The sequence below is a fragment of the Grammomys surdaster genome, unplaced genomic scaffold (genome assembly GCF_004785775.1).
Source record: "Grammomys surdaster isolate TR1022 unplaced genomic scaffold, NIH_TR_1.0 325, whole genome shotgun sequence".
NCBI classification, from domain to species: Eukaryota; Metazoa; Chordata; class Mammalia; order Rodentia; family Muridae; genus Grammomys; species Grammomys surdaster.
The window spans coordinates 5,380,779-5,389,013 of NW_021604744.1; the positions used below are offsets into that span (position 1 = coordinate 5,380,779).

The following is an 8,235-nucleotide window of genomic DNA, read 5'->3' on the forward strand; positions in this document are numbered from 1 at the left end:
ACATCACCAGTGCAACTTCTCCACCTGAAGCATAGATAACTTTATGAAACAGGAGGAAGCAACATTGTAAGACCATAGGATCAGGATGCCTGTTGCTAGACAGTGCCCTCTAGACAAGGAAAATGTACCCATAGACTCTCAATAATATAGGTGCATGAACAGGATTGAGTAAAGGCAGCACAGATTGATATTTCAACATGAACTGAGGAAACTCGACAATGTCCTCCCACTAGATGAACAGCTACAGGTGGTCAATGACAGCCAAGAAAGGAAAACTCAGTGTCTTCTAGCAACAAGCACCTACGTAAGTTGTCCAATATAAAGTTGTCATCCCTGGACATATTTATACAGGCAACATTAAATTGTGTATGCATATCTGTGTGCATATATATATATATATATATATATATATATATATATATAATTAAAGAAGATAAAAACATGAATTTTTAAGTGGAGGACATGCAAAAATTGGGAGAGTGAGGAGGGAGGAAAACAAGTGACACAGATGAAATATTCATATACAAAGTTCTTTATAATTCATTTAGAAGTCAATTTAAAAGTAATGTTTGTTAACATAGATTTTTAATTCTTGACTTTCAGCTAGAAGAAATCAGCAAGTTAAAGTTCATGGTGACTCGGTAAGATTCAAAAATTATTCTCATTTAAAAGAATCTAAAATTTATTAGCGAATATCATCAGCCAGTTAAAATACAGTTAAACATCTACAGTGAGTAAGAAGAGTATTCAATGACATGAAGAAAGTGCTGCTTCTTGTTTATGCTTTATTCTCAAGTTCTATACATTCTTCATTTTAGTATTAGCTCAAATAACTGAATAACTGACACCATTTGAATGACAATTTGTCTATGAATATATCGAAAGAAAAGGATAGATTTAGATATTTGCATCCTCAGATTTAAAACTTCCCAATGATCAGTGACTCGGGTCAATCTGCTCCTTTTACCTTGACTGTCTGTCTGTGAGCTGAACATTGAAAGCCAGGAAGGCCTGAACAATAAGGAAATCAACATTCATTCATGACATGGGTGGCTTTCTCTGCAGACAAGAGGCTCAGATGCTAAACCTAAGACTTCTTTTCAGTCCTTCCTAAATCCCTTTGCTCTTGTGCTGATGATGTTTAAGATAAACAGCGGCAAGCTTTGAAAGTAGGTGCTTTCTAAGGTTTCTGATTTCATGACATTGATTTTACATTTTTAGACATAGACCATGAGTCATTTTTCTAGAACAATTGTTAATGGGCACAGTTTGGCTTACAGAAAAATAAAACAGGATAAAGATTGGTATAGGAAGTAAAGGATCCTCTCTATGAGCATCAGACACATCTCATGGGAAGGCCAAGCAGACTCAGGTTTAGCCAGGATTGTTCGACTCATCACTTCCCAATGGCATGGTGATAGTTCACGCAGTGTTAGCCATTAATGTAGAATGATAAGAAAATAGGATATATCTGTGTTTAAAAATAAACAAACTGACCTATCTGTGTCTCCATTTCTTTCTCAGTAAATAAGAGGTTAGTTTTTATGGTGCATGTGTGTGTGTGCGTGTGTGTATAAGATTATTTATTTCTCTTACACTCCCATATGGCAGTCTACCATTAAGAGAAGCCAAAGCAGGAAAAGTAAGACAAGAACTGAGGCCTAGACAACGAAGGAGCACTGTTCCCTAATGGACTCTCCATGACTTGCTTATGCGATTGCTCAGCTACCTCTCTTTTTAATTTTTAAACCATTTTGTGGTTTAATTATATACAATTAATTACTTCATCCCTTCTTCTCTCTGTCCCTTCATATGTCCCCTTCTAACTTCTCTAAGTCATGTCTATATAATCTATATAATAGCCTCTATGTTTTAACTATTATTGTTATGTTGTATTTATGAGTATACATAAATATATGTGTATATATGTATGTATATATATATGTATGTATATGTGTATATATGTACATATATATGTACTTATGTGTACGTATGTACTTATGTGTATACATACACATATTGCAACAATAACTTCCAGTGACTGTTCCCATGGAAAAAAATGAATTAACATATGGAGAGATTTAAAGTGAGCAAACATGTTAAAGTTCCAGTTATTGTGAGATTAGTAATATTAACTTTGGATTAATAGTTACAGGGAAAACTTGGACTAGCACAGTTGCTGGGCTAATTCACATCATAAACCTCTGTGTGGTTTTAGAAACCTTGACTAGGCTGTTCTGCTAACAGTTCTATCTTTTGTATTTACAGCCCCTGTCACTTTTTCACCTGCCTAATACAGTTTATATATGACAGTGTAGCTAGTTTCTCAAATACCTCCCTTTTCTCCTTCCTTCCTCCACTTTCCCTCACTTCTTAGGTTCTTTCAGCATTTTGTTCCCAATCTGCATTAAAATAAAACCAAGCATGGTATCCTAGCTGGGAAATAAATATTGAGTGTAATTTGCAGCTCTTCTCTACCTATTTCATCAGAAAACAAAGTTGATGCCAGAGGGGTCAGTAACTACATCAACTTGAAGACCTTTCTGGTCTGAGAGTTTTATCTGTTGTTTCTGGCCATAAAGCATCTTCAGATTTAATTATCTGTAGCTCATTGGCAGTTGACAGCTGTTATCTTGGAAGATTTACTTCACAACTGTCACTTCTGTGATCGAAGCCCAGGGTATTTTGTTAATACGCTACTTAAATTACTGGGAGTAGTGATAACAGAGCTTTGAAACTATGGGCAAGAAAAAGGAGAGAGTTCAAAGCAATGAGAATTTCATTCATAAAAAGAACAACCCAAGAAGCTATCTTTTCCTTCTATGGGGATTCAACATGAGAATCCATAGCTCAGTGGCTTTGTCTCACAAGAAAAGACTGATCTAATTATTGGACTACATGGAAGGGAAGACATTGCCCTTTTAAAAATGAGCTCTCTCTAAACAAGGCCACAAATGAAGGTGACCTGAACTTCTTTTAAATAACATTCTTTTGCACAGCCTCATGGCCATGGCATTGTTTTTCAGACCATGCTGACATGACTGAGAAGGAGCTTGGCTGAGGACACAGTTTGTAGTGCTAGAAAAGTTAGAAAACTCAGTGGCCCCACAAAGGGCAGCATAGGTCTCCAAGTTCCTGAGAAAATCTCCTGGGAAAGAGCATTAAAAAATACATATTTCTGCCCTGGTAGCCACATTATAGTAGATGTCCGTGATGGAAAGTTACTGTAATGTAGTATTCGCCAAAATTCTTTCAGGGAAATTTTCCAGAACAATAGGCTTACCTAACATTTGCATTCTCAGATCTGCATAATAGAAATCATTGTGAGACTTGAGAATGTAACTAAAACTGGGAGGACAACAGGGTTCCTAGCAAAATAAGCTCCCCAGTCTGCAGTAGTTAAAATATCATTCCAGCAAGGAGAATAAGGGTCAGTATGTAACGTATTATGTCTGTCAGTAAAGCAATATTCCTAACCACATGAGAAGTAATTTAGACCCGCAATAGTAATACTTTAGTGTTGAGAGACTGTGCAACTATATTGTGAAGAGTGTTCTTCATTAAAACTTGATTCATATGTTCAGATATGAGATCTTGGTAGAATGCATGGGGATCCTTTTATGAATGATAAACATTACTCTTGCTCTCTAGTAAGGGAAATAATTTACTAAGAATACTACACTGTCTTCTGTCTTTTATAAAAAGTCATGATTAGATAAAGAATTATTGCAGTAAAAATCAATTCCCAGGACTCTCTCAGTTAGAGGCAGATATAATGGTTACTCATTAATTATATTTAAAGCTCAGGTTACATTATCAGTTTATTTATTCAGCACATATTTATGGCCTGTTTAGCACTGTAGGCTAAATGCTTTACTCAAATACATGATTCAGGTAAGAAGATAAGCTCTCGTAACAATTTAACCCTGCCGCCCTTTGTTCTATGACTTTTATGGAGCTAGCTTGCAGAAAGTCTTAGGAGAAACTTCTACCCAGCCTCAGGCATAAAAACACACAACAATTTTCAAAGCTTTTGGTGCTTTTCATTGCAGCGATAGTGATTCTGACAGGATAGTTTCCTCTTCTCGATGTCCTGTCTTAGAAAGATTTTTAAGTAGAGGTTTCTTGAGGCTCACTGTTTTGAAACTGGGTTAGAGACTGAATTTTACCTGTCCCTCCAGGAAAAAACAGTAGATAAGGAGTTGAAAGGACAACTCAGTAAAATTATAGTTCTTAATTCCTAATGTAAACAGAGAGCAGCAGGCAGGTTGTTAAAATCACATTTGCTCAAAATTAACAGCCCCAAATAGCAGCCATATGTGGGCTCATCAGTAGGGCAAGGAATGTAACTTTACACACACACCTCATTCAATTTGTATTCAAAGCTTCTGTATCCAGCCCAGGGACCTCCCTCAAGCCCTGAAAATTCAGTGAATTTCTCTGGTCATAGTAAACCAGCTCACAAGACTGGAATATTTGCAAAGCGAAGATAGTCCTTAATCTGTGAACAGAACCAAGATAGCCCATCCCCCATTTTTCTAAACATAAAGACAGTTGGAGTTCTAGTATGTTCTTGCCTTGCACATGAGTCTGTGCAGAATTAAAGAAGCAATGTAAATGCTTCAGTGTCTTAAATTTTCTTTGCCCCTTTTGAAAACTCAAAGACCACACTGCAAGCGACTGGCACTCAAATCTGTCACAGCTTTAGTGGTGCTGTTCTTAACCTATGCCAGGGCCTGGAGGCTTGGTGCAGAAAGTATGATCATGCGTGGTTTGTGCAGAAGATAAAAGGTTCTTTCTTCTGCTTATTGATGGATGAATGAGATTACAGCCCAGGAACTAAAGAACCACATGGATGAAAAAAGGACCAAGGGAAACAGCTCTATTCAGTGAGTCTGGCCAGGGAAAGGCAACTGTGACGCAAAATGGATTTCCCAGGCATTGCATAAGGGAGAAGATTAACAAACATACAGGGGCCTTTATGAAGAACGAGTCTCACTCCAGTTTGCCACGGACAGACCCAGTCTGTGCCTGTTTTTTTCCAGCGTAATTGCCAATAATGCCCCTTTGATTCTCAAAACACTCATGGTCTAGATGGCAAGTTATATGCTCACTGTACTTTAAAGGTCCCACTTAATAACTTTCTCAAATAGCATTCTATTACATGTGGAAACAAGTCCAACATTTTAACCTGGCCTTCAATGCCTGCTATGAGTTAGCTATATTACTTCACTAAAAAACTCAGTTATTGCTACTAGTGTAATTTCTGGCCTTTTATTTTTTTCATCTTAAAAGTTGCCTTACATTTTTGACTCTCAAGGTCATGAGATAAATTATTCTTCTGGATCACAAGATTCTTCCTGCTATTTTCTAACTATTTGCATAACTCAAATAATTTTAACATACTTTGAATGGGGCTGAGTTGTTAAAAATGATTTGTATTTTCAGATCCTGACAGGTCTTCTGTTGCTGATATTTCCTTATTACCCTTTGGACTTTTCCTTCTTGTAGAAGTTTTGCAAAGGTTCAGAATACCATGTGTGAAAGTCAGAAGATGACATAGCTTCTGTTGCTAAAGTATACTTTGGTTTTTGAATTCAAGATTCCAAATATGAAGAAAATTAACTGTCCATTCATGTTGTATTTTTCTGCCAATCAGGTTAAAGTATTCTATCATCTGTAATTGAAAATTTTGGTCATGAATCTATAAAAATTAAGGTACCATCAAGTTTTAGAAAATTAAGGATTTTATTAAAGAAGTTGTTGTGACAAATCTGTGGAAAGAATATGAGAAGTGTTAACCTTGCAGTAAGCTGCTGGTGCTAAATTTCTAACTCATGTTCATGAAGGGCTAACTTATCTATATTCCATCTTTCCTACCCCAGACTGAATTGGGGAGGGGCTCCTGGGGTCTGCTCTTTCTCAGGTCTTCCATGACTGTTACTGTCTTCTGCATCTTTCCTGTGTAATTCTCCTGCTTCCCTGGAATATTCAATCCTTCTTCTTACCTGGATTCCCTTGCCTGGGAAATCTAAAGTCCTACCTCTGTCTCTTTGCCCAGCCATTGGTCGCCAGCAACTTAATTTACCAATTAGAGCCACCTGAAATCAGGGACCCATGGTGTCTTATATGTAGACATGAGAATTCCCAGGTAATTTGGGAACCCAACTAAGATAATATAAGCAATAAACTAAATCCACAACAACGTGGCAGTAATGCACTAGGGCGATGTGTCTCCACTGAATGAAAAGGAGAAAACAAGTTCAGCGGAAGCATCCATCATTCTGCTTTCCAACTGTGGGTGAATTGTCCCTATTTCTGCTACCATGTCTTTCCTGTGGCAATGGAGTATTTCCACTCCAGTTATAAAAAGAACTATTTCCCTCTCATTTAATTTGTTTTGTCATATCAGGGATATAACAAACTAAACAATTAAAAACTAGAATGAGCTTTTATGTTCCCTACAGCAGTAAAGTATTTATGAAAACAATTACTTCTACATTGATGGCAAGTATCACCCATTATAAATATTTATTTATATCATTATGTAATATCGCTAAGCCTGGTATACTTTTTATATTCTTTTATGAATCTTAAAGGAATAAGAAATATTTCTAAATCTTTATCTTAGAAATATAGTTACATTATTAAAACCGTGTGTTCTCTTCAAGATAAAAGAGACTACATGAAAGAACAAGACTTTTTCCTTTTCCATTGAACCTATAGTGCATTTCTATGTGTTTCAACCCAAGAATGAATCTAAACTTCTGACTTTTGTTTCTAAGCTCACTTAGAAGAACTAGACACAAACTGCAGGATCCTTGATGGGGAGTTGATGGTCAAGTTCACTTGAGGTAAAGAAGATTCAGTTCTCAGATGCCTTCTGAGACTCTGAAGGGGCAGGAAGTAACTTCTGGAGGAGAGACTAAAATCTGAACGTACTCCTAAACTGTAGGAGGATAGCATATACCTACTGAACATCCATACTCATCAGCTCCTCGCTCAGAAGATACCTGTTTCAGCATTCCTATTTGAGACATGAATACAGAAACAAACTTGTGAAACAGTAAGCACTTTCTCCTGACAGCTGTGTTCTAGTGTTCTGGACACCTCTGGTAAAGATGCACCAGAGCAAAGAGTTCAGCAACAGTGGTACCCAGCAAAGCAGAAGAAGCATGATTACAAAGACAAAAAGATGATTAGGAAATGTTTTCGTAATCAGACATCTATTAAATATACTACTTTCTTATATCTGGTTACATATAGTCTTAAAGATTTGTAGATTATTTTTCATGCTGTGTTTTTAAAGGAATTAGTTAACAATTTCAGATAAGATCAGGGAAGGAATAGTGTAAAACATGATATTGAAAAACTTGATGTGGTTGGACAAACTTAATGACATAGAAAAATACTTGTGTGTGTGTGAATTGGGCAGGAATGAGGACTACACCTGGGTTTTCTGGTGAGCAAATCCCTAAAAAAAGAAACATGAATCTATTCCCTACCACCTCCCACTGTAACAGCATCAGCATGATTCTTACAGAGACCTTTATCACTTGTCTATTCTACATTTGCCCACATTTTTGTTTGTTTCCATAAAGTTGGACCTCAGAGGACATTGGGTAATTTTTCAGTGTAACTTCTAGGGAGCAGAATTCATAGCAATGAAAGTAAGAGATCTCACATGTTGGGTGAGGTCTGCACAGTTGACTTTTATGAACATCTTCAGTACTTCTAGCCATGGGTCTCTCTACACACAAAGCCTACATTTATGCATAACGAACTTGGCTTTACTTAATAAATTATTATTTGAAACATATTCAATTCATCTTTTAGCAGATAATATTTCACTCAATGGATTAATAAAAATCAAACAAACAAAGAAGCATCCCAAAGAAACCAAAAAGAAAGAAAACCTTAGTATCTTCAAATGAGGTTATCTGGAGGAAGATAGACACACACATACAGAGAGAGAGAGAGAGAGAGAGAGAGAGAGAGAGACAGAGAGAGAGACAGAGAGAGAGACAGAGAGAGAGAGACAAAGAGAGAGACACAGAGAGAGAGACAGAGAGAGGGGGACAGAGAGAGAGGGACAGAGAGAGAGGGACAGAGAGAGAGATAGAGGGAGAGAGAGAGAGAGAGGGAGAGAGAGAGAGAGAGAGAGAGAGGCAGAGACAGTGAGAGAGACAGAGAGAGAAAGACAGAGAGAGACACACAGAGAGAGACAGAGAGAGA

At 37.0% G+C, this 8,235-nt stretch overlaps 1 protein-coding gene across 1 annotated transcript in view; it reads right to left on the reverse strand.

Moving 5' to 3' along the window:
- Sema3c (semaphorin 3C) overlaps nt 1-8,235 on the reverse strand; it is a 151,408-nt gene that overhangs the window by 78,963 nt on the left and 64,210 nt on the right. The window lies entirely within an intron of this gene.